This window comes from Dermacentor silvarum, chromosome 3 (genome assembly GCF_013339745.2).
Source record: "Dermacentor silvarum isolate Dsil-2018 chromosome 3, BIME_Dsil_1.4, whole genome shotgun sequence".
Lineage (NCBI taxonomy): Eukaryota > Metazoa > Arthropoda > Arachnida > Ixodida > Ixodidae > Dermacentor > Dermacentor silvarum.
The window spans coordinates 140300468-140327852 of NC_051156.1; the positions used below are offsets into that span (position 1 = coordinate 140300468).

Below are 27385 nucleotides of genomic sequence, written 5' to 3' on the forward strand. Positions count from 1 at the left end.
GAAAAATCACCCCGCGCGATACGCAATATTCTTCCTCAGCACAATGCAACTGCTCGCAACGGCCGCCTTATCATTCTTTTCGGGTAGAAATAAACCGAGAAAAAGTAAAAATACGCGGGTGCTTAGGTTACAGAGACATCCAAAGACGTCGTCGTCATACTCGAGGGAAATGATTCAGTTTCAACTATGCACGCTCGCTTCGAGAAGGTAATTAAAGTACAAGCACACAGATCGCCTCGCTGAAGCGCATATACGCACGAGTGGCTTCGAACAAGGACGTCGTCGTCAGTGAAACATTACTCACGCGGCAAACGGAAAGCTTTCAAAACGACCTCTCCGTACAATCATACTTTCTCGTCGCTTGAAGACGAACAGACGCTGCAGCGATCACCGAGAAAATTACGACACTCGTCGTCCGCCGCGAGTCTGCTAAAACGTCTCAAGACGGGCAAGAATGTCGCTTCGAATGCAGCCAGCATGAGTCCGCGCAAAACAGAAATACCGCCGAGTCACATAACGCGCGAAGAACACGATCTTTCTGCTCAATCCCCGGGGACCTGACGTTCGAGCACGCTTCCAATTACTTCCACGAAAAAAAAAAAAGGCTTCCCTCGACGGACACTCGTTAATGCTTATTCTTCACAATCCGTCTTCGTAATCTCCGCCGAGATCGTCTTCGCTGAGAGCGACTATGAATTACCCCTCGAGAGGCAGGAACAAGGAGTTGAGGATCGAGCAGCCGTTCGCGCCATAACGTTAGACGCTTTTACTCGTGGGAACACGAAGCTACAAATGGCTTTCGGGAACTCTCGTTGGAAGTTACGCAACGATGTATTCGAAGAAGCACGTAAACCTCATTCCTCTCAACACTTAAGATGCCCAATTTCGAGGCGTCGGAGTTTAGCCACAGAAAGACTAACGCTTCAACTGGCCGGTAGCGCTGCGTTCGCTAGCGGGGATCCAAGGCTGCTATATAGGCAGGGAAAGACCACAAGAGAACGCACTCGTTAGCTCGGCTACTATGTGCATCGCGAGGGTGAGGAGTCGAAGCGAACAAATACTAATGGGTCACTCTTCAATGTTTGTTTTCGAGCGCGAAAGTTAGTCGTCAGCCTGTGGCCGCTGCCCAATGACCTTCGAAATTAGACACAGCATGGTTGCGTCAATGCGATCGCGGTGTCCTCGCAACGCCAAATGCGCCAGTGTGAAATGACCGGCGTGATGTAACGCCTTCTAACGATCCTATTAAGCGTGACTGCGACACTGCCGACGACAAGCAAGTCAGCAGTGCTCTACTTTAGCAGTGACTCATCAATGACGCCCAATTTGAGCGATGTAGTATGTATACGCCATGGTTTCATCATCAGCCTATATTTATGTCCACTGCAGGACGAAGGCCTCTCGCTGCGATCTCCAATTACCCCTGTCTTGCGCTAGCTGATTACAACAGCATGGCATGTTTACAGCTAAATAAAAACGAGGCCAATGAAAGAAATGTGTCACGCAGTAAATACCAACTAGGTCAAGTTCAAGTTCTTCTAAAGCACAGTATGTAGTACGGTCAGAGTCTCGCAGTCCCCACTCATTATGTGCCCTCTTAAGGGCAATATCGCTCGACCGCAACATATACGGTTCATTGATTCCACATGTACCAACGCTGGCGACCGCGGATTTTAAATACCTGCAATGCACATAGATAGAAAACCGGCTCCAGCGTAATTGCAATTGTAATTGAAGTAACTTACGCAGGGGTTCATAATCTGTTGCTGAAAATTGACGCAACTAGGAGCGCGGGACCTGACGCCATACCTAATATGTTATTAAAGAGGTGCTCGGAATAGAATGCCCGGTATCTTACAGTAATTTTCAACAAATCACTGCACACGTCAACCGTTCATCGAGCTTGGAAAATTGCTAGTGTCATCCCAGTGTTTAAATCTGGCGATAAACAACTAATAGCTAACTACAGACCGATATCTCTTATTTCCACTTGCTGCAAGCTTCTTGAGCACATTATTCATAAACACATGGTTCAGTATCTAACCTGTCACAGTCTGCTTTCCGAAAACCAGCACGGCTTTCGAACCGGTTTTTGTACTGTCACGCAGCTCATTCAATTTACGCACGACATAGCTTCTGCACTCAACAATCGCGATCAAATGGATGCAATCTTTATTGACTATTCGAAGGATTTTGACCTAGTCTGCCATAAAAAGCTTCTGTGTAAACTGCGTGCAATATTCTATGGGTCTAAATTACTAGACTGGATTACTGAGTACTTACAATTAAGAACTCAATTCGTCACTTTTAATCGCGCACAGTCTTAATCGCGCTTAATCAGTTACAGTCACGTCAGGTGTGCCTCAGGGTTCGGTGCTTGGACCTCTGTTATTTGTAATTTACATTAATGATGTAGTAAATGTTACTAGTAATACCGCCGTCAAGTTGCGTCTGTATGCTGATGACTGCGTCCTATACCGCACTGTTACCAATGCTAATGATCAACAGGAATTAAACAATGTTTTTTCATTGTTCTGCGAATGGAGTAACACTCGGCAAATGAAAATTAATTTCACTAAAACAGTCGCAATGACCTTTGGTAACAAAAAGAAGCCGCTACATTTCTCTTACAATGCTAATGGTAGTTACTTGTCCCACGTTAATGACTTCAAATACCTGGGTGTGATCTTTTCACATAACTTAAAATGGCATGCTCACATCACATCTCTGGGAAAGCAATTCGGAAACCTTGAACGAACTTTAAAAAACGCAACAAAGGAATGTAAACTAACTGCCTACAAATAGCTAGTTCTCCCGATGCTGGAATACGCGTCAACTGTTTGGTCCCCTCACTGTGCTTGTGACATTGACCTTTTGGAATCAGTTCAGAAAAAAGCAATCAGATTCATCTATGGTCGTTATGATCGAAACTTTTCACCCTCATCACATGCTCGCATCTTATCATTGCAGACCTTGAAACATAGGCGCACACGTGAAAGAATCATCTTGCTTCACAAGATTATTCACACGTCATCCGGTATTCAGGCTACCTTCTCTTTTAAATCTCCTAGCGCACGCGCAGCCCATCATAGCCATGCACTAAACATTGTTCCTTTCAGGACACATATTGACTGTTTTAAATTTTCTTTTTTTACGCACACAGTTGAAATATAGAACAAATTGGATGGTTCGCTACGCGCATTGCCTTTTGCAGAGTTCTTTGACCAATTATTCAACCATATCGCCTGTTAGTCTATTTGTATAATCTTAGTGTTTGTTCGTTTGTTTGTACTAAAATCTTGTACCCACTCCTGCTATGTCTCCAAATAGAGACAGCAGTATTTGTAAATAAATAAATAAAATAAAATGATGTCTGGTTCACTATCATACGAGTGTCTTCACTGCTCGGCCCAGAAGGTCGACGGCGAAGAAGCTTAGCTGCTGAAGGCACGTACCGGCTCTTTATCGCGAGAACAAGGGAAGCATTCAATACATGTGAAATCAAGATATGCAGAACTTTTAGAGCGCAATAATCAACCAAGTAAGGGTAAAAATAAATTAGATGGAGCGATTCGCTTCCTGTCGGAAGCACATTGGAACCAAGTAACGCACACGCGGAACACAGGAGCCCTCCTAATTATAAAACGAAAGGAGGGCGAATAACGAACTTGAAAGAAAGAAAGAAAGAAAGAAAGAAAGAAAGAAAGAAAGAAAGAAAGAAAGAAAGAAAGAAAGAAAGGAAGAAAGAAAGAAAGAAAGAAAGAGCACCGTCCAACGTAAGATTTGTGGTAGAAAGGACAGCTACGTGTCCACTTCGGCTCATTTCTTAGTTTGCTAATTCGTTGTGTGTTATTTCTAGTGTGAACTGGTGTGTTAGTGGTAAAACCGTCCTTCAGACACCAAATAAGCCACCTATGTGTCCATAAAGGCTAACATACTGTTTCGACAGTGCGAGTGCTTTCTTTTCCTTCTTTTTTCTTTCTTCTTTTTTTTTTATCTGGCATGTGCTACGCAATCCCTCTTTTTTTTTTCGCACTCTTGTGCGCTGCTTTTGCCTTTTTCATTTTGTTTTGTTTGTATCTTTTCTTTTCTTTCACGTTCAGCCAGCCTCCCTCGGCCATACAACCGCCCCGCCAACAGGTACACGAACAGGCGTCGGCGAGCCACCAGAATTGATGGCTTCCACTCGCCGAGCTGGCGGTCTGCGTAACAAAGTAGCGGGCCCACAAGCCACGCTATAAGCCAAGCCCCAACCGGAGGCCGGCCGCGCGTCCAAATAAATGACGGCCTAGCCGGAGGTTGTGCGCGGTGCTCGTTTTGCAATGAGCCCGGGCGCGTTCGCTCCTCTTAGCAGCAGGCGTCGTTGCACTGGAGAGGCCAACAAATCGAGCAAACTCCTTTCGCAAACACGCGCGCGCGCGCAACGCGGCTCTGCTCTCGAAACCGGAGTTAGCGTAAATCACAGAAGCATTAGGCGATTTTTCTGCTCCATCTCATTCTGCGCAAATGCTACGTTACCGCTCCGCCTCTCTCTCTCTCTCTCCCCCCTCCCCCCTTGAAATTCCTGTGTGTTGCCCAACGAAGCTCACCAGAGCGTATTTCCACGCGTCACACGGTGGAGGAGCCAGTGTTCTAGATTGGCTAACGCCATTCTGATCGCCGTAATCGCAATCGTTGCGGAGGCTGCAACGTCGGTTAGCCGCGGTTCGGTACGTTGACATCGGACCCGATAACTTCGGCCGCACGGCGTTAGCTCCCGAGGACGTTGACAGATAACCCGCTCGCCACTCGACCGCTGGAGACCATCTGTCGCGTGAAACTGGCCGAAACAAGATACCTTCACCACAACAGTCGCGAGCGCTGTGGCAAAAAACATCTTGCTTGACGATGCTAAAGTTGGAATCTCTTTGTTCGGCGATCGGTCCGGCTGTCTAACGAGCCGTTTATGAACCAAACTAACAGCAGATCGGCAGCCTACATCAAACGAAGCTGCGGGCTGACAGAGTGGGGTTTTCTGTGGAGTGACTTCGCGGCAGTGCATGGCTTAGAGAGGATATATTATAGCATGCCTCTATCCTTTGGATGGAATGCCGGCCGCGGAAGTCGGATTTAAGAAAACACTCGTGTACTTGGGTAATTAGGTTCATGTTGAAGTAACGCCAGGTAGTCAAACATGGATTTAGTTGCTTGCTGTGTAAGATTATATATGGCAAATAATTAGGTGACCAAGAGACTCTTCCCGACGACGTCCTTTGTAGCCCACGGTGCATCCTTTGGGCGTTACACCATGCCGGTTTTCACGAACTATAGTCATCGGCTGAGCTGGAACGCGTTTGGAAGCTTCGCAGAGTACGCAGCTTGTCGCTAACTGGTAAGCTTAAGAAGCATCTCCACCTCGAATGAAGCCAACTGCAGAGACAAAACGTCCGCTATCGTTCGAAGCCGAGCTCACCATACAGTTCGCTCAGTGGCTGCCGATCCGCAAACTCGCATTGTTTTAAAGTTTCGAAGATAAGGCAGGCACACCACGCACGGGCAGGCGGATAAGTGCGCATCACAAACGGTGGCCCTAATCTACGCGATTTTCCACAGGGACCCACCCCGAGTTCATTTCTCGCAGACTCATTCGGCACGACGAGCGAAACAGAACAAAGAAAAAACGCATTTCGGTCCTTTCTGAAACGGGAGTACAGGCGGCAGGAGTCAGTTTTCAAGACAACTCTCTCCCTCTATTTCCTTGCAGCCGGGACGCCGCTCTATCGCGACGCTTTCGCGTTGGCCTCGCAGCCCCGCTAATGCGAGCCGCGTGAAAGCCACTGATGAGCTTTTCGCGTCCTCGGCGCCTCCGCCACGCATTCCAACGGCCGCGAGCACATCCTTTACAGCAGTGAGAGGCGTGGCACGCCACACGCGAACGCAACATGAGCGTGTGAATGCTCTCGGATTTCGTTTCAATACAGTCGGCACACCCCCGAAGCGCTTTTAATAGCTCTTCTTTTCGCTGGAGAATCGTTCTGCAGATCGCGATTCTTGCATCATGCTGCGCTGTATGAAAAAAAAAAAAGAAAGAAAGACGTACAACCTAAAGTAGATACTTGAAACGGAAGTATTATTTTCACTAAAATGTAAACTGCAAGAGCTGGTCTTCTTTTAATTATGTTGTTCCACGCGACGCTTAACAGAACCTATACTTATCCCTCTACGAACATTTCCTGGCTTATCGAACTCCATTTGGCGTGTTTGCGATCGAATCGTCATGTCCACAGGTGCGGAACCGTGGCTTAGTTGAGCACAGCGCCGCAAAAGGAAACTTCTCAAAGCTAGCTCCAACGCGCAAGGACGACGATATACCCCGCGGTTAATATTTTCACTCTCTCGTTCTATCGTTCCCACTTTCTTTTTCTTTGCAAATTATAGATACAATAACTCCGCATGTGATTATCTGCATATAAGCGAAGAGAGGTAAGCGAGGCATTGCGGCGACCGCTTGCCGTGAATAAATTAGGGACACGAATAATTAATTCGCTCCCGCCGCCGTGATTCCCCATCTACACGCCTTAATCTGCACCCAGTGAGCACGCGCTACACACTGCACGCACGCACAAACATACGCGCACACGCAAACGCAGAGAGAGAGAGAGAGAGACCCACACACGCCACTTCAAGGTGCCCTTTCACAATTTTTCACCTGGAGCCCCCCATCCTCGTTAATTTTCTGTTCTGCGCGCCAGGGTTAAATGCTAAATGATTCTGCGGGCGGAAGCCAACGCTATTAGATATTCATGAGACACCGCGCTAGCGATACACCCGCGCCGGGGTGCACCGCACGAATGACAGACGGTGACCACGAGCGCATGCGTACAAAAAAAAAAAAAAAAAAAAAAAAACAAGCGCTGTATATAAAGCAAGCTAAGCACAAGCCAAGTAAAGAGAGTGATGCGACAGTTTGAATACTTTCGAGCTGCCGCGTGTGCAGGAACTCCCTTAAATTCAGTCGTTATTGAGAACGTCATTGAGAAAGCTTCATCAAGCAAACTGAGCATGAACAGATTTGTTTGCTTTTTTACGAGCAGTAGTGAAACTCAGTTTCGTCACAATCTCACATCCTAATAAAAAAAAAAATACGTTGAAAATGTGGTTTTACGTGCCAAAAAACGCGAACTGATCATGAGGCACGCCGTAGTGGGGGATTCCGGATTAATTTTGACCATCAGGGTATTTTTAACGTGCACCCAACGCACGCGACACGGGCGTTCTTGCATTGCGCCCCCATTGAAATGCGGTCGCCGCGACCGGGATTCGATGCGCCGACCTCCTGCTTAGCAGTGCTACACCATAGCCGCTTAGCCACCGCGGCGGGTACTAGCCTGTTCAATGCTAAAACAAGAAAATGCGTCGAAGCCAAAAGGCTAATGACCGCGAACGTCGCACTTAGCACTGACGGCTGAATTGTTCGCACCGTCCAGTAAGGCAGAGATGAAGGTGTTCTCGTTTTCTCCTTCGCGGGACTATACATGCAACCCGGCTGGTCGCTCGAGCAACGTAGGCGTATGTATTCGCTGCTATGCAATCGGTTCTTCACGTGCGCTAGAGATAAACCAACCGCGGCGAATGCGGCCGCTGACGTAACGCAAAAAGAGATAGATCCTACCTGGGGCGTTATTGTGTTCCGCCATATTGTGAAACCCCATCAGAGACGCCGTAGCAGCCCCGTGGGCCAATCGGAGATGACAATATGGCGGAATTTGACTTTGTCCAGAATAGCACCCCAGTTCCACAGCACTAGTGCCCGCCACCGCGGTATAGCTGAATGACTACAGAGTGCTCCGCACGGCCCATTTAATAAGTTGCGAGTTCGCTTGCCAGCCGCGACGAACACATTCCGATGAGAACGGTATGGCAAGTGTTACCGAGCAACAAGTTACAAGGTAAGCAAAACCAAAGGTGGCCAAAACTAATCCGGAGCACACTATATAGGGCGTCCCTCTTAGCCTCTGTGATGCCGCCAACACATACTAAGGGTCAACAGCTTCTCGGTATACGCTTGTTCCGAGTCACAAGAATCTCTCTGCACCTTCAAAGTGATTTGTGGAATCACGGTCGAGCAAGCTCTGGAAGAGATCACACGCGAGTCAACCCCTTACAAATCCAAATCCCACTGTATATATACTGTCGCAAGTTATATTATGCCAACCTGTTTTGATCTCGGCGGGAAAGATGGCGACAATACTGCCTTTCGTTATGTCACTGTCCCGTGTTTCATGCCGACCACGAACAAACATACCCAATAGCCGTTTAAATAAATAAACAAACAAACAAACAAACAAACAAACAAACAAACAAACAAACAAATATTTGCCACGGCTCTAAAATGGTGACCTCCACAGCCTGCTCCGCAAGAAAGAATGCCCCGGAACTTTGGCGCAGACTGCCGCTCTTCCTCTTTTAACGAACTGCCGCCACCGCTGCCGTTGCACGCGTGGCGCTCTGACATGTGGCCGCATTACCTCGCCATCTTCGACCGCGCTTTCTCTCAACCAAGTGCCCTACTGAGGACGCGCACGTGTGACCCCTTGGCAGGAACGCGTCAGCGGCGGAGGCAGCGACTCGGCATATATCCACTCAGCACAAAAGAGGGAATACATTGCGGCCGACAGTTGCACCGGCAACAAGACGCCGCCCTGCACGAGGGAACCCCGGTGTTTGCGCTCCGCTTCCCGAAATCCCATTAGTGCGACGACAGGCCAAGCACGAGCGCTCACCCCCGCCCACCTTCCCCCCCCGCCCCCCTTCCTTCCCTCCCTCCCTCCCTTCCTCCCTCCCTCCTCCTCCTCCTCCTTTTCTCGTCTAGTGTGTAGCTATTATGCGATTCTCCGGGGCCGCTTAGCTCCTGGGCACGCACAGATTCGTCGGGTTCGCTCGCTGCACGTGAGTGCACGCCAGCGTGCAAGCGTGCCCACTTTACAACGGACGACGTAGTATACAGTATACAAAAGTGAAGCCCCAGTCGCGATCGAGCTTGGGCAGAGAATGTTCGCAGCGCCCGTGCCTAAGATCAGCATTGCACAGTTTGTTTCGCACCGCCTGATCTCGCGTTACAGAGTCAAGCTTCGGTTTCTATAGACAGTGCGAGAAAGAGGCGTCCGTGTTATTACGCGACATGGGACACACACTTATCCGGATTGAAAAGAAGATGGAGAGGAAATCGGAAGCACGCCGGAAGTACGGCGACAAGTACAGCAGTAAGAAGCGTCGCGTGCGATATTCAGAACTACTCGGGACATCACACGATCAACGACATTCATGTGGCGTTCAAAACGAATGAAGGAAAGAATTGATCAATAAATTATGAAATTAATTATTTAATTAATACAATCGAGCCCGGCTATATCGAATCTGAAGTGGATCGATTTATAAAATCTGAAGTAATTCAATTTATAAAATAAAAATTTTATACAGAAATTTTCAAGGGGATTTTACAGCTGTTCTATACAAACAATAATTCGTTGTATGTGGGTTCGATATATATACGGGTTCGACTGTAACAGGTGGATGGACAAGGCTGGCACTTTAGTCTATGCCTGGGAGCTAGTGGAATTCGAGTATGGGAACGGATGGAAGGACCGCGGTAAAGTTCTTTTCAACCAAAACGCCCTGGGCGTCGCCATAATGCTCTCTTGGCTGTACTAATTGCACGTGAACCCCCTCGAAAAAGCACTGCAGACGCGGCCGCGCGTGCCTTTGTAGTCCCGCGACACAGTCCAGAGAGGAGGTTCTAGCCCTCCCCGATGAATACGTCTACAGACGGCGGTTAGTCAGCGGCCTACGTCCGAACAGCGAACAGGGCTCTTCGGCGAACGCCAGAAGCGAGTAGAGCAGACAGCACGCTTGTAGAGTACGTTCTGTTGCTCGGATGGAGACGTTGTTGCCTCGCATCATCGTCTTGCGTCTCTTTATGAGCCCGACACTCCCAGAATTAACAGCTGTCTGGCAGTGTGTTGTGTGGCTGTCGGGGCGCTGAGAGCTGAACTGCGTCGGAGTGTTCTTGGCCAATAATTCGGAAAAAAGTTCTCACGCTGGAAGTGCTTCCAAAATCCCAGACAATCATGGCGTCGGACATTATAGCTAAAGTGGTCGCTCAATAGCAAAACGGCATTTACTAAAGAAAATCTTTGTGAATTCGGTCCCTTATCTTCCCCTCTAGCACTGCTGACCGACGTTCAGTTGCCAGCCGCTCATGCGATGCCGTGATGCCAGTCAGCAATTTCCTGCCTTCCTACTCATTGTATAGTTTAATAATCAACCATCTACTACTTCTACTCTCAAGGTACTACAGAGAAATACAACTGCGCACGCGAACGACATCAATCTAGACGATCTGCCGCAGTTTTTCAGTTCATCACTGTGAAAAAACTTTTTTTTTTTCTTCTGGTCAATTCAAAGGAGGTTCGCGCTTTCTTTCTTTCTTTCTTTTTTTTTCTATGGCCCTCATTTCCGACGATCAACTCGCTCTGCGATGTACCACTTTTTTTCCTTCCCCCGACTAAGCCACAGATTCAAACGGATGTTCTAAAGCGCGGCCGATTCCTCCACCTACGCGTGACTACTGCCGCTGCGGTCCTGCGTTCAGCTATGCTTTATCCTCCGGAAGGTTCGCGTTCTCGTAATCCGCGCGCGATACAAGCGCTGGCTCAAGGATACAGCCTCTCCGCCGCGACGAGAGGAATACTCGTCGAGTGGAATGCGACACTCCATGCACGCAGCCCATGGAGTGTGACGAACTCAAAACAGATAACGGAAACCAAAAAATTAAAACTGTACTAGTATACATAGATGAAGGAAACCAACAGTTCGCTCGCAGTCGTCTTCAGTTGGACTATTTGTTGAAGTGAAATTAGTTAGCTAATAAAGTTTATCTATAGGCCTAATTTGAAATATTCGTTTTACGGCATAGTTCGCCTTTGAAAGTTGTAAGAGCACGACGCATATGGAAAACAAAAATGACGTGACCGCGTTCCTGCGCGCTATCTCATTCTCCTCATTCACCTAAGGTGTGCCACTTCATTCTTAAACTACAGTTCTCAGGTTACGATAAAACACCCGGTATACGTGCCCGGCGATGCTACGTTGGAAGTTCAGACGCGCTGCTTCGGTGGCCGCCTGGGCCCGACACGCCACGCGAAGGGCAAAGCTCTACACTGCGCCTCGAACTCGGCGCCCGTACCCTGCGAGCGGCACAACTTGGCCAGCGGAGCGTGTAACGAGAAGGCTTCGAAAGCCACGGAGCAGAGCGTCGCCCTCTCGGCGGCGCGGCCTCTTGGCTGCGCATACGCGCGCGCACGCACGAGCACACATGCACGCGCGGGCGCACGAAGCAGCAGCCGGCTGGCCGGAAAGCGCAGCTAATAAACAAACGGGCAGGGCATGCATAAAGACGCCCGCGGAAATTGGATGGCGCGCGCGGTGGCCCACCTTTGGACGCACTGCAGCAGAGTTCTAAGCTCGACCGACCGGGCAGTTTACTTTCTTTCTCTGAGCGACCGACGAAGTTTCGCGCATCGTCGGGCTCTTGCAAACCCACATAAAAAAAAAAAAGGAGGGGTTCTACTTCGCCGCTGTCAGTCTCGCGTGCATTAAGAGGACTGACAGCCTTTGACGTAGACCACTCAACTCTGTGCGGTGCAACTCTCAACTTACGGCGCTTCGTGCAGACTGTATATACAGCTTTTGACACCACGCATGGGGTTGATAAAACTGAGTAGTCGAATGTCACTGCATGGAAACACCGTTTCGACAAGGGGGGCTTATCTTTCGTCAAAGCCGTCGTACATTTTGCACAAGCGAGATCAGAATAAAATTTAAAAAGTTGAGCACTGGATATCAGCTGCGAAGGATGCAAGGAGTATATATAGATAACGCTAATCAAGGACCTTAAGCGATGACAATTAAAAAAAAAAACATGATGTGGGGACTCGAAAAGAAGGAGTGGGCACGCTTGCATACGAAACGCTAGCAACCTTGCAAATACAAAGCAGTCGAATGCGACACGCTTCCACATACACGCGGGCCTACCCCTCTTAAGGCTGTTTCGGGCCTCGTATACGTAATGAATACTTAATATAAGCTGTACATGCGGATTAGGAAGCATCAATATGATCTTGTGTATCGACTTCGTTAAATAACGTCAACCATTTCTGTTTAAAAACGAGGAAATGATTGATTGATTGATTGATTGATTGATTGATTGATTCATTCGTTCACTGATTGCCTCCCACTCTCATGTAATTATGGTCATTATGCAGGTACCCTTCGTATTAATTTCTACTATGGTGTTCTTTAATGCGAGAAGGCTTACGTTAAACAGACGTACTATCTGTCGTACAGGTTCCTAAGTAGGCCAAAGCAGCCACACCTGACACAACTGAGGCCACCCTGCTGCGCTGCGGCACCAGCGCTAGGCTAAACTGACCGTGTCTCGAGATGTCTAAGCCTCCGTGTACGCAGATAGCTGATCAACGCCCGCCAACACGACGTTGTCACACGAATTCATACATTGCTCGGCCTCGGGTGTTTGGCAAGGTTGATCCAAATGGTCGCGAAGCTTCGGGCGAAAAGCGGTCCAGAACGAATTGTCACCGGCATCTGCAAGGGTGGTTATGGGAGCAGCGATTGAAGCCCGACTATGTTTGGAGGGAATAAGCACTGGGAAAGAAAAAAAGCGCTTTTAATTAAAGCGATACACAGTTAGACTCATTCAACGAAAATAAAGTTCCTAATAAATTTTATATACGCTAGGCGAGAAAAGAACAGCTCTATTTTACTTGATCATTATCAATAAAAACTTTTTTCAGCGCCCACCGTAAGAGCACCAACCAATAGCGGCGGGCGTTGACGCCGCTATCACTTGCAATGCAATGCAGCTCTTGAAGTGGGCTGAAAGAGGCACTCATAAAGTTCACCTGTTACAATACGCCCCCCTGAAATGTTGTGTTGCTTTGCTTGTCGACGTTTGTCTGAATTTGGTGACGCGTGTAGTTTCATTGTTTCTTAACCTGTTCTGTCAAAAGTAGTGAGTTGCAACCGCAGATAATTGTTCACTTTAGTTGTTTTCCTGGGACAGTGCTGGCCGACGGGCTTGGCGTCCGACGAAAGAACGAGCACTCTACGCCCTAAGCGTTCGTCGGCCTCCAAACAAAGTATCTTATGCGCAAGGGTGCGGTTTCGACACCCGTATGGCTGAACTTTTCCTGCATCGGTTTCCGCGCTGAAAGCTCGAAACGCCCATCACGTCGAATGGCGAGGCATTTGAATATGCAGCTCTAATGGCAGGCCCCCGAAAACAAAATTCGCACCTTTGAGAACAAAATGACGTCACTTCTGTTTTTAACGGATACGGCGTCACATTATTTTTTTCTTCCGCCGGAAGTGTTCCCTCCTCACAAAGATGGCGCTAAGCCCCATGAGCCGCCGATGAGCCGCCATGTTTTGAACGTATCGGCTTCTATGGAAGCTTCGCTACCAGGTGTACTTACCTTGTGTTTGGCCTGCAGTAACTTTTGCGAAATGGTTAGCAGATCCCTATCTGCTAACCAGTAGCAGAACCGTCACGCAGTCAGAGCCACCACGGCAATAAGCAAGCTGCGCGCATGCACATAATACAGCGCGCCCAACGATCTCTATACCAAATGCCCGCACCCCCAAATAAACTTCCGCATTCAATATTGCTCCATCACCCGCGAACAATGCATGCGCGGATACGGTATGGCGGCAGCAGCAACGGAAGCAGCATCAACGGCAGGACAGAGTGAACGCAAAAGCACCTGCCTCGGGAATACGCCAGGGCACTGCAAAAACGCACAAAAAGGAGGTTAGTCGGCGGCACGCCTCAAAAACAAAGACGGCGATGCTGCGTTGGACCTTCCTCTCCCGCTGACGTACCTCATTACGGCGAGGCACATTTGTTCCGAGCCAGCTAACCCTTTATAGTACGACGACGCCGATGAAATATTTCTCCGCCCCTCCGCCCTTAATCGTCTCACGCGTGTAATGGGACTTCCTGCAACAAAACGAACGCCTCTACAACAAAAGCTAAACTTTCCTGCACGCTTGCGTCGCCGGCAGTGGCCACCTCTCATTGATGCTCTTCACTTGGCTGCTGCTTCTTGCCGTTCTTTTCTTTCTTTCTTTCTTTCTTTCTTTCTTTCTTTCTTTCTTTCTTTCTTTCTTTCTTTCTTTCTTTCTTTCTTTCTTTCTTGATCGCTTGCTTTCTTTCTCCGCGGTATTAGCAACCTGATCACCCGCGCTTCCGAGACTGCTTCGCGGGTCCTCACACGCTCCCAGGCGGTGCAAAAGTGCTTCGATAAGATCTCCAAACGAAAGATGGATCGGCGCGTACGTAATACGAAGTGAGCAGCTGAGATATGGTACGTGTTCCCTACGCACGCGCGAACCGAAGCCGTAAAGATTACGCGGAAGAGCGCGCCCCGCGAAATAAACGGCCGAGCGAAAAGCACGTATAGTTGCAGCGTGCTGCTTCGCCCCACTGGTGTATCCTGACGAGATACATGTTCCGACGCTTATGAATCAAGGCCAAGCCGCCAAATGCTTCAAGGCATCTTATAGTTGGTCAGATAACTGCAACAGCGCGAATGGTAAACGGCTGCAGCCTCGCTTATCACGCCTCGAGAACGAAGACTTCGAGCAGTTCTATTATAGTGTACTAGATTAGTATTCTATAGTACACTATAGTTAAGGTAAATACACCTGGTAGCGAAGCTTCCATAGAAGCCCATACGATCAAAACATGGCGGCTTATCGGCGGTTCATGGGGCTTAGCGCCATCTGTGTGAGGAGGGAACACTTCCGGCGGAACAAAAAAAGTTGTCGCAGTTTCACCCGAAAGGCGAAGCATCAATTGCGATAGCAAATTTGTAGAGAGCTATACGGAATAAGGATAGTAGTTTTATCAGCTGTACAAACTTGGACATGCAGCAGCACCGGCAACACACAGAACTGTTGTCGACGCCGTCGGCGTTTTGCCCGCGTTCGCACAAAACGCGCGCGGCGTTGGTGACTGTTGCAGGTGCCTCTGGGGGCGGCTCGGAGGTTTTCGACGAGATCAGAACGGGACACTCGTCGAGCAGCGTCGGAAGTCATTACCACCTTCTCACCGCCTCCTTTCCCTCCCCCCCCCCCCCCCACGGCCTTCCGCGTGTCTGAAGAAGTCGCGTTTGCTCTACATATATGGTGATTGTAAAGGAGGAAAGAGATGCTTAATTCTGCAGGCTTTAAGGGAGCACGGCGCAGAACGCGCGTTTGTTCTCCGCCTTGCGTTCACTCCCCGTGAAAGCGCGCGTCCCTCGCGCCCTTTCACTCACACATACAGCGTTCGGCGGCGCGCGGCGACGATTTCATCTCCATTGACGTCATACGGAACCTCACGGCGACGGCGACGCCGACGGCAGAAATCTGCTTTGGAGTGTCCATATAATTGCTATCGCAATAAAAATAATTTGACGTCATATCCGTTAAAAACAGAAGTGACGTCATTTTGTTCTCATATGGCGCGAAATTTGTATTCGGAGGCCTGCCATTAAAGCTGTATATTCAAATGCCCCGCCATTCGAGTTGATGGGCGTTCCGAAATTTCAGCGCGGAAAGCTACGCAGGAAAAGGTCAGCCGTACGGGTGCCGAAATCGCATCGCTGCAGAGAACATACTTTCTTTGGAGGCCGACGAACGCTTTGGGCGTAGATTGCGTAGAGTGCTCGTCCTTTCGTCGGACGCCAAGCACGTCGTCCAGCGCTGTCGAACGAAAACAACTAAAGTAAACAAGTATCTGACGGTCGCAACTGACTACTTTTGACTGCACAGGTTAAGAAACAATAAAACTACACGCGTCACCTATTTCAGACAAACGTCGACATGCAACACAAGACAACATGTGAGGGGGGCGTATTGTAACAGGTTAACTTTACGAGCGCGCCTTTCCACGCACTCCAAGAGTTGCATGGCATTGCAAGTGATAGCGGCGCCAACGCCCGCCGCTATCGATGGGCGCTCTCACGGTGGGCGCTGAAAAAAAGGTATTTATTGATAATGATCTAGTAAAATAGAGTTGTATCCTTTCTCGCCATGCGTATATAAAATGAATTAGGAATTTTATTTTCGTTGAATGAATCTAACTGCGTCTCGCTTTAATTAAAAGGCGCTTTTTTCTTTCCCAGTGTTTATTCCCTCCAAACATAGTCGCGCTTCAATCGCTGCTCCCATAACCACCCTTGCTGATGTCGGTGACAATTGGTTCTGAACCGCTTTTCGCAGGAAGCTTCGCGATCGACCTATGTGGATCGAACTTGTGTACACGACGACAGCGCCGCCGCTCCTCCGTGATATCACGCTTTCACACTTCTTTATCGCCAGCGCTTATCAGAAACCGGCATGCCAGGGTATCTGTATCTGCAATCGTACCTATATCGCAATACATATACTTATCAATGTTTATGCTTATTGTATATGTACGTCTGCTTTCTGTCTAATGTGTTTCTATTGAACCATTTATTTATTTATTATTTCCTCGTTGCGTGCGTGCGTGCGTGCGTGCGTGCGTGCGTGTGCGTGCGTGTGTGTGTGTGTTTCTATCATTGTTAAATTGACCCTCCTTTTTGCAGCAGCACTTACCAGCATGCATTGACGACGAACGAGAGATCTACCAGGTCCACCTTGCCAAAGCGTGCACTTGCGCGCTGCGTCACCATCTCTGGTATAATGTTTTTATATTCATGGCGCGCTCCCAGACCGCGGGGACATCGCTCTCAACCCTCTCCCACACGGTGACGAGCACCGTGGGGAATAGAGCCGTACCGGACGTAGAAATAAAACGGCACAATTTCCGCGTTTCTTCATCTATTTCTACCTTATTCTGGCCTCGAGCATCACGTTCAACTAGAGGCAATTCACTATACGGGTACGAGACGTCCTCGTCGGGGCATTTCACCGGAGTGCTACACGCATAAACCTGCAAGCGACGGAGCTGGGACACGGACGGGATGGAAGTAACGACAGGAAGATGGAGAGAAATAAAGATTCAAGTAACAGTTTCTACCCCCCCCCCCCCCCCACCCTTTCAAGCAAGCAAGCAAGCATGAAAGAAAGAAAGAAAGAAAGAAAGAAAGAAAGAAAGAAAGAAAGAAAGAAAGAAAGAAAGAAAGAAAGAAAGAAAGAAAGATCTACGGGAAGACACGGAATGCAGGAACGACAAATGGAAGGCAGACTTCCAATTTGCCGAAGAGGCGAATTGTCATCCACGTGCCCCTGCTTTCTCTCTCTCCATCTGTCCGAAACGCGCAACGCGCGACGGCGCACGCGACCCGTAGGTGCACTTGTCTTTCGAATAACGCTCCGCCGGTTATAAAGAATGGCAATGCTGCGGACGGCGTATCACCATGCAAGAACGAGCGACGCAGAAAGGGTAATGCACGATAGGAAAAAAAATCATAAAAAGACCAGCAAACAGGGAGACAGAAAGAGAGGCGAAACTGCCGGCCCCAAACGACGGCGCATATCACTCGCCTCTCCGAACTCATCGCTCGCACCAAACGACGCCGAAGAGAAACGTGGGCGCACGACCGACAACCTAATATAGACGCAGTTTCATTATAATATCGGGGACTCCTTTCCCAAACATCGTGTATACGTAAAAGTAGGGAGCCTACATGCAAGCGCTGTTTTAAAACAGCGCTTGCATGTAGGCTCCCTACGTAAAAGCATTCCGCAGAGCCCTCTCGCGAGCGAAACGCCAGCGTTATTTCGCGAACACTTGCGGGACCCTCACTCCTTCCTGCATGCTCCCTGCTTCTTCGGGCGCGTAACTGCAACGGCTTTCCCGTAGGCTACGTACGCGTTGAAAGGAAGCAATGTGCCAGGGCTATATAGCTAGACCGAGGAAAGAGCAAGCATGGCTGCAGGAATGGAAGTGACACGCGTGTCCCTTCACAGCGGGAGCACGTTTCCAAAAACATAATAATGATGAGGGCTGGAGGAGGAGGAGGATGAGGAAGGAAGATGAGGAGGAGAATAAGTTGAGCTTCCAAAACTTTTCTTTTTTTCTACACACGGGCGCTGAAAGAAGCAACATCGAAGCCGCAACGATGCCGCACGTGGCTAACGCCCGCGGAGCCTCTATCGGAAAGGGACTTTCGCTTACAGGCTACACAAGAGTCCCGCGAGGCTCGTCCTGCTTCGAGAAGGCGAAGAATAACGGGAATGCCAAGTAGTGAAACGGCCTGCCCGCGGGCCACGGTATTCCCGAATGCGCGATCGATCGGTAAGCAAGAAAGACCAGACGGAAGCAACTGAGAAATATCGAAAGCGCTATTGTTTTCCCACTGAGCGTTCCCTTGACTTTATTTCTTTTCTTCTTGTTCGTACTTCTACTTATTTTCTATTCCTGTTCGGTTATCCTGTAAGTAACAAAAAAAAATGAAAAAGAAAGCAGTCTTTCGCTTCGGTTCGGATGGGAGAGTGAGCCACGTCGAAGCCCTGGCCGTTTCTGGGACCGCGAATTCAGAAAGCTTTTTTTTCCGTTCGTAAGTGGCCCGTGCCAGTGGCCGGCGGCGGTCTTCGCTAATTATATGTCCAGCGTCAGCATTGGCCGAAGTTTTCATCTTACTAACAATTCTAGCTTAAGATCTTTTCGTGAATAACATACGGACCGAGGTGTTCGCGAGTTCCGGGCCCCGCATCCTCTCGCCGCAAAGCTGTCTCGCCGGCGAATGCTCCGCAAACCTTCTTTGCGGAAAACAGCTGGTGCTTACAATTAAGCGAGCGTAGAAATACAGGCGAAAGCTACAGAGAGCCGGCCGTGTGTAAGTGGGAAAACCGGCCGAGAGCGTCGCCATAGGAAAATTATAAGCAGAAAATAAGCGTTAACCGCAAGGGACAGTGGGATCCCGTGCAGAGACTATTGGCTTTTAGGTAATTCCACGACTCTTAACTGGAGAACATGATTTACTAATATAGTGGTACAACTACACGGAGCCAAACAGACAATGAAGGCGAGGAAAGCATTTCAATTAACATTTAGAAATGACAAAGAGAAAGGGAATATGAGAGTGGACGAAAAGGAAACTTGCCACCGGCGGGAAACGAACCCAAATCTCATTCGTGTATATATACTATAGATATGTGCCGTGGGAATTAAATTTCCGATCTCTTCCTTCTTTTTCTTTTTTTGGATTCATTGGCCTTAGTATATGCCTTAAATATATTGCAAGTTAGTAGCCCCAGCAAAGAATATTTAATTCCGTTTCTCTCTATAGCAGCGGCGACACGATTCGATGAACTGTAACCTCAGAAGTATATGCACTCTCGTAGTCAGCTTATGGCGCTACGGGAGTGCAATTCGTTTCGTAGCGTCCCTACTGCCGAGCTCCTGACGCCGACAGCGAGGGCGCCGCCATATCGCGAGAGCCAATGACAAAGAATAACTAAGACATAACGGAGAATGAAAACAATCGTTATAGTAAACACGGCCCCAGCATATGTATCTGCCACATACGGAAGAACCTGCATTGTCGGCGCGACGTACGCGCATTTCGGCCCTGTTCTCGCGCCGTTTGATCAATCTATGAAGCCGTGCAAGCTCGCCAAACCTTTTAGTTCTCGTAGGCGCAACTTAATAGAGATGTTGCCTCAACTTCCGCCCCCGGCGCGCTGGATTCGATAAAATGCAACGCAACGGTATATAGAATAGGACCTACCTGCACGGTCATCCAACCATATATAGGTAAAGTTGACTCGACTACTGAACCCACTTCCGGATTCCTTCGACGCGTCAACTATATATTGACCAACGAGTCAATACCGTACAGGGTCGTTTTCTTAAGTTCACGAAGTTTCGATCGCCCACGAGATAAATATTTAAAGAAAGACAGAGAGAGAGAGAGAGAGAGGACGTCGAACAGGCGCCTCCACGTATGCAACGCCTTTTTAGGAGGAATCACTTGGAGCGATTCCGCGGAAGAGGGGGGGGGGGGGGGGGGAGGACAAGGCGGCCGGACAGCTGCTTTGCGGTTTATGAACGAAAGGAAGGGAAAAAATATAGCATAGCGCAAGTAATTTAGTCTTCACCAAAGAGCCTAAAAAAATCACTCGTAAAAAAACTCGCAGTTTCGCCCGGAAGGCGAAGCATGGATTACGATATCAAATTAACAAAGAGTCATAGGAAGTAAGGATAGTACTTTTATCGGCCGTATCAACTTGTAAACATTCGCTTGCTAACCAAATTAACAAGCATGATGTCAGCGCTGCACCGCAAAAAATGAACACATCATACGCGATGACCGCGGACACCCTTTGTCAAAACGCTGGCGTGAGGAAACGCGGCAACAGCAGCGAGCGAAATTAAGGGCAAGATATAGCCCGGCGCAACGCGCGCGCGGCCACGCGCGGCGCGGTTAAGCAACGCCGGTGAAAAGTGCACAATCTACAGTCCGGCGTCACGGCGTAGCCGGCGTGCCCAGCTGCGTCTGGCGCGCTCAGCGCCGCCGGCGCGGAGATAGAACATGTTCTATTGACCCTTTTCGCGGCGATCCGATGGGCGCTGCCATGTTTGATCACGTGGTGACGCGTCCATTGCTTGCCTCAACTGCCTCCGTTGGCTCCTTGTTTACAATGGAAGTGTATGACGCCGGCGCGGCTTAGAAAACCTCTGTTTTCGGAGATATCGTATACGGTGACTAGGTGGACGACACGAAGCTTTGATCACAGCTTCAGAGAAAATGCGAAAGCGCTTTCGGAGCTGATTAAGATATGTCCAAAGGGGGCAAGCAGCGTATATGGTGCTTGTTCTAAAAGTGGGGCTAAATGTGTATTCCAAGCTAGCCAAGCTTTCCGATTATTAATTCAGTCAGGATTAGTGTGTTTGCTCTTTGTTCTTTATTCGGAAAATATTTTGAAGCAGTGGCTTCTCAGTTTCTGACTCAGTGAAGTTTCTCGGTGCGGCCACTATCTGATTATTTTCTGCCTAATCGCTCGCGGGTGTGCTCAGTTCCGATAGATTTGTTCTTGCTGCGCACAAGGTTTGCAACGTAGCTGTTTGGTACATTGTAATACCTTGTAGCAAATATATATTACAGCTAGTAACTCGCTTACTCTTGTGGACCAGTCACGAAATATTCAGCTTCGACCATTCGTGCGCCATAGGTGTAGTCTGTCATTTATTGTGCGTATACAGTGCGCATATATTCAAATGTACGCCCATTAACTTATTCTTGATACGTCGGCGATAGAGTAGCCATAAGTTTTCCTGCCATTTGGGATAGATGTGTATAGATTACGTGCGCGAAACTTACTATGGCAGGAAGCGGCGCCACTCCATTTGTCATGGTTTAACAAGTGGTACTCACTCTTTCTGACGTTCTGGGGATGAAGCCCTTTCTTTGAAGGTTAGCGATACAAGGCTGGCGGATGAGCAAATTTCTGTATCCCCGAGGAAAGCCGTACATCACGAAGTGCTGGTAACACGTTCGGACAATTGCAGCAGCGGTCCGCCAACTTGGTCACACAGATTCATTCTATTCTATTCATGCCAGTCACTATTTTTGCAGCCAACTACTGCACACGTCTTCAATCCACATGGTTCAATCTAGCATGATTGGAGCACAGTGTGTTAGCGAAAACTCAGTTGCATTTTCGACAGCTGATCGCACAGAAGCAAGGTAAAAGCAGTAATGGTTTCGTATTCGTGCGCGGTCGCTGAGGAGAGGCATGGCGCGCCGCCGTGAGCGCCATCTCGTTCCTGTAAAACAAACTGCTCCGCGGCTGCCGCTAGACCAGAATGCACTGCGCGCTGTAGGGGCAGTGGGCAGTAAGCAAAATGGCGGCTTGCGGCGCTCGTAGTGAAAGCGCGGCTGTGGCTTTCTCAACGTCCGTGGACGATGACAACGCAAGCGAGAATGTATGCACATGTTTCGCTTCCGCTTTTGACGTAGCCGACGCACTAGCACTAGGACTGCAATCTTTCTGGCTTACAGGACAAGTTAACGCCATGCCGTGAAGGCAGTCAAGCAGCACACTGAGACCTGTGTATAAGGCTGTTTTTTTTTTGTTTTGTGTGTGTGTGCTTGCGTATGTAAAAAATCACGATGTGCTTTCTTGTCGAACTTATGTTTATATTTATGCATGACTGGCCCCTAGGCAACTATGTATGTTGGTTGTCTGAAATAAAGTGTCTTCTCTTGTAAAAAAAAAAAAAGAAAAGAAAAAAAAAACCGCGCAGCTCGGACCGCGCGGGCACATTCTGTCAGAAAGTGAGAATGCGCATGCGCCATGGATCGCGCGGCCGTGAAGTTGCGCTGCCACACACAGAGATGGCGCTAGCCTCGCGCGGCGTGCGCGCCGAACTGTAGAGGAGGCAAGTTCTTCCACAGGCTGGCGTGGCTGGCGTAGCGTATCCGACTTCGCCTGTCGCGGCTGGCGCGCCGAAAGCGCTGGACTATCTTGGCCTTTACCTTCGTGCGGTCTATCGCTTCAGCGCGAACTGGGCGCCGAGAACCCACAGCACGTACAAAGCTATGAGCCGCCGACGCCCCTAAAGTGCGCCCCCAACGCAGATCGCTCTCAAGATACGGCCGCGCGCAGCCGCCGCATACGTAGTTGCAGCCGGCGGAATTGAATGCACCCCCACACCCCTCCCTCCTTCCACCCCCGATGCCTCGCAACGTTAGGTGCCTCGCGCGTGACGGAAGACGGCGCGCTTCCTGGTAGCTTTCCTCTCTTTCGCGCAGGCGAGATTGAGCCACGATCGTCGGCTCCCCTCGCACGCTTTCACTCGCACACACAGCGTAGGGCGCGCTGCGACGGTGTTATAGCCCTCGGACTTTATACGGAACCTCACGGCGATGGCGACGGCAAAAATATACCTGGAGTGTCCATATAATTGCTATCGCAATAAAATGCACATCCAAGAAAACGCCATGCCTGGCGGCTGCTCTATACGAAGAGCTCAATTCGCGGGCCACGGAATTGGCCGCGAACACCATGAAAACTTTACGTACCGCCGGTTTGCTTCCAGCGGGCACATACAGCGCGGCGAGCTTCGATATGTATATGAAGTGACACAGAATGCAGAGAGAAAAAAAAACTCACCTTCGGTTAGACAGGCCCCGCGCCGCAGCACGCTCGAAAACGCGCGCGCACTTTCACTGCATAGAGAAAAATAAAGGTGTCGTAAGCGAGGGAAGAAAAGAAAAAAAATGTCGCAGTTTCACCCAAAAGGCGAAGCACCAATTGCGATAGCAAATTAGTAGAGAGCTATACGCAGTAAGGATAGTAGCTTTATCAGCTGTATAAACTTGTACATGCAGCAGCACCAGCAACGCGCAGAACTGTCGTCGACGCCGTCGGTGTTTGCCCGCGTTCGCACCGAACGCGCGCGGCGTTTTTATATAAATACGTATTTGGTGCCGCAGCTAAACGTTGCCTCCCCTCCCTCCCGTCCCCCCCCCCCCCAGCCTTTCGCGCGACGGAAAAAGTAGCGTTTGCTCTCTATATATGGAAAGGAGGAACGAGACGCTAATTCTGCAGCACTTCAGGGAGCACGGCGCAGAACGCGCGTTTGCTCTCCGACGTGCGTTCGCTCCCCGTGAAAGCGCGCGTCCCTCGCGCCCTTTTAATCGCACATACAGCGTCCGGAGCGCGGCGACGCTTCCATCGCCGTTGACGGTAATACGAACCTCACGGCGACGAACGACGGCGCGCGACGGCAGAAAATCCGGCTTGGAGTGTCCATATACTTGCCTATCGCAATAAGTAGAAGTTGTTAGTGAGGAAAGGCAAAAGGTTGAGCAGATCATAAAAAAGGTACAGTTCGCCCTAAGGGCGAAGCGATGAATATAGCAACACAGGGTCATACAGTAAGGGAGCGCGTAAAAGCGTTAGTAACAGATAGCCGATGACCACGAGAAGGCGCGTGTGAAACGGTGGTGTTGATGAGAAGCGCTTCCCGTGGGCAGCGCGTGCGAAGGGACACACCTGTAGCGCTGCACTGCCGATCCGGGCAGCATTACATGTGTAGCGTGCGTTGGAAAATGTGGCCCGACTATTGCTAACTGAATGAACAAGCGTGGTGTGAGCGCGCACAAACAAACATGAATAGATCACACTGAATGACTGCAGACAACGACCGTCAAAACGCTGGCAGCGAGCGGATATATACGCCGCAGCAAGGGGCGAAGGTACGCGCGGTCTATCGCTTCAACGGAAACTGAGCGGCGAATGCGCATAAAGGTCAGAGCCGTGTGGAGATAAGAGACGGTGCGGTCGAACGAACGACGAGCGCGGTTGTTGGCAGCGTAGAAGTGCCCCCCCCCCCCCCCCCCCCCCGCTCCTTCCGGCGCTGGCTTCCCGCTTCCTTGCTTGCGCGTGGGAGAGATAAGAGACTGTGCGGACGAGCGACGAGCGAAAACCACGGGTACACGCGTGCGTATGACTATGCTCGCGGACCACTTTCTGTGGCAATGAAGGGAGAGCTACGGGTGCGTGGATGCTGCACATGTGTTAGCGCGCCAAGTAGTCCGGCAGCGTTTGACAGTGCTTTTGGTTGCTCGGAACGGACGCTGAATCGACGCAGCCTTCAAGTGCGACGGTTTCGCGTTTCCCCAGACGCGGAAGGTAAAAGCCGCAACATAAGTAAACTTTTACGCTCAGTGGTGTGTTCTGTCTTATTTAACTGTTGTTAATAAGCTGTTTATGTTTTCTCTTCCCCAGCCTAAACCAACGTGGATTAAAACGAGGGACTCTTTTCAGAAGCGCTCTCGCTTCTGCGCGCTCTGCCTCCGTAGCTTTCCCTTCATTGCCACAGAAAGTTGTCCGCGAGTATAGCATGAAAGGCACAAGTGCACGCGAAGTGGACGCAGGTTCCCGCTCGAGAATTCGCAAATGCGTTGTTGGACAATTTCAGCGAGCCGCCGGACAGCGGCTCGCTGAAACTGCTTTGATGCACGGCGGCTATATTAAAGTTTTGTCAGAAACATGGGCACCACTTGCGAGGCGCTATTAATTTCAAAATTCATCTCAGAATTCGAAGCGACGCGTCGTATACGCGCCGAAGATATATGAACAGAAACACCCTGGCAGCTGTCCGCGCCGATTATTCAAGTTTAATAGCGCTTCGAAAAAGCGTTACGCCTTTCGTTTGGTTCTCGCTTAAATGCTTCTGCTTTTGTACGCGTATCCCGAGCAGCGCGAGTTAGAAATTACGAAATGATCGGCCGCAGTTAGTTCGAACGCACCTCCGGGAACCGTATTCACTGAAGTGCTCTCATGGGTTATATACGCAACAGTGTTTCCTTATTGGCCACCGTTGGGGTGGGCGAAACACGTGATACGGAGAAAATTGTCGCGGAGAAATGTCCAATCACGGAAGTCTTTTGGACGTGTCAGAGTAGTTCGTGAATGTATTAATTGTCAAAAAACACGTCATACGACGACGGACAGGGGGACAGATACATACACGACGTGGCAGAGGCCGCCGCTACCGTTATCGTGGCATGTAACGACGTCGTTACATGCAACAATAACAGAACTGAACAATAAAGGAACAAAGAAAGAAAAGAGAGTTCGCTCTAAAAAAAAATTATCTGTTCAGTAGCCGTGCGCTCAAGGGTACAGAGGCACTGCTTTAAAAATAGAGCGGTATCACATTTGGACTCTGTTTTTATCTTTATCAGTGGCCTGTAACGGTTGATCGGCTCACAAACACCAATCAGCCAAGGTGCAATAATTTAACAGCCAATTTGGTGTGCATCTTCTTGCGCAAAAGTAACGTTTACAATCGTGCTAGTTCTCGCATTCAAAGTTAACAGTCGTTACCCCGATGTTTTTGCTTTATAGAGTTGCTATGATGCCTCCGTTATGTTTATGAAGCTTAAGAGCACCGCATGACCGCAGTAAAATTTACATAAGTAATTTGCGCGGTTTGGCACTTATCGTGTTATTACAACCTATATAACTAACTATGCGATTACTACGCGTATACAGTCCATTGACTGCCATAAGTAAAATTTCGTTAATTCGTGCAACGAAGGCGCGCTTAGGGAACGAAGGAATACTAAAAACACGACGAATTTGTAAACGTGCTTATTGTCCATTTTATAGGTAACCCGAGTTCTTTATCTTAGATAATGGTAGCAGCCGGGCAAGCTTGGATAGAATGGTGATATTTCGCCAAGTCTGACGCTGGCATCGACGTTATCAGAAATTTAAAGTATAGCGATATACACTCAATGTAGGTGCAACGCGTAATTTTATAGATGCTGGAACGTAATCATGTCGCTCTGCAGTCACCTGTATTTACAACTGAAACAGCGCAAAGAAAGGGAAGAGAGAGAAACCGACAAAACGCTGTCTGTCGACCTCTGTTCATGTCTTTTGCGCCGTTTGCGTTATAAATACCACGTACCAACTAGTTCAACAGCAAACTCTCTTGCATCCATCTGTAAACAGTTCGATCCTGTAACCGCCATTGATGTCAACTTTCGACCTGCTGAAAAATTACAAGGACATCGAAACTCCGGCGGATATTTCCATTATTCAAGGCAAAAAAATTTAGATAACACAAAATAAAATAAAAAAAAAACATTACATATGCGTGGGGATGACAGCATGCACAGCCATGTTGCCTAATGAGCAACCTTTTCTTTTTTTCTTTTTTTTCCTATAGCCCATTTGTTTTGTGTTTTCAGATCACAAATGAACTGTCTCTTTGTCTGAATATGAACATATATAGTGTTGTTAAAGTTATCGCGTTTAGAACGTAAACCTTTCCAAGTGTATACATGCGCGAGGCGCAAGCATGAATAGCGCAATTCTCGCGCGCAAACATCGAACGCAATCAGCGACTACGCGGACAAAGGTTAAGTCCAATATAACAATGCGTGATTCTGCGAGCGAAATAACAAGGAACCGTCCAGGCCGATGGCAGGAGCAGAAGAGATTATATTTTATTCTTCTTCTCTTCTTCTGACCTCGCAGCACGAGGAACGAGGCACAAGCGCATGCCCATGCGCATGAGCGCGCCATAAATAAAAGGCGGCCGATGATGACGACGATGGCCGCTAGAAAATGCAAAGCCTCCGCTGAACGAGATGTCGGTATCGTGTACCAACCTCACGCATCAACTATTGCACCGCTGCCACATAAGGAACTGTCATCCGTGGAACCGTCTCAGTTCGGGTGTGCCAAAACATTTGAACTGATCATTCATTCATTCATTTTTGTCTGCTTTATGCAAGAAAAAAGAGGCATAAAAATACACACACACACAAAAAGCACAAAGGCAATGATAAGAAACCTCGACAACGGCGTGTGGAAGGACGCAGCGGAG

The 27385-nt window shown here is 49.0% G+C and overlaps 1 protein-coding gene across 4 annotated transcripts in view; it reads right to left on the minus strand.

The window, feature by feature from the left end:
- The window catches only part of LOC119445832 (protein-tyrosine sulfotransferase 1), a 484648-nt gene that overhangs the window by 179501 nt on the left and 277762 nt on the right, over positions 1-27385 (minus strand). Inside the window, exon 1 of one of the 4 annotated variants that reach the window (XM_037710131.1) lies at positions 23149-23206. The exons of the other annotated variants lie outside the window; for them this stretch is intronic. The gene's annotated coding sequence lies outside the window, so the exon portion shown is untranslated. Of the gene's footprint in view, positions 1-23148; positions 23207-27385 lie in introns of those variants that run through there. 4 annotated transcript variants of the gene reach the window in all.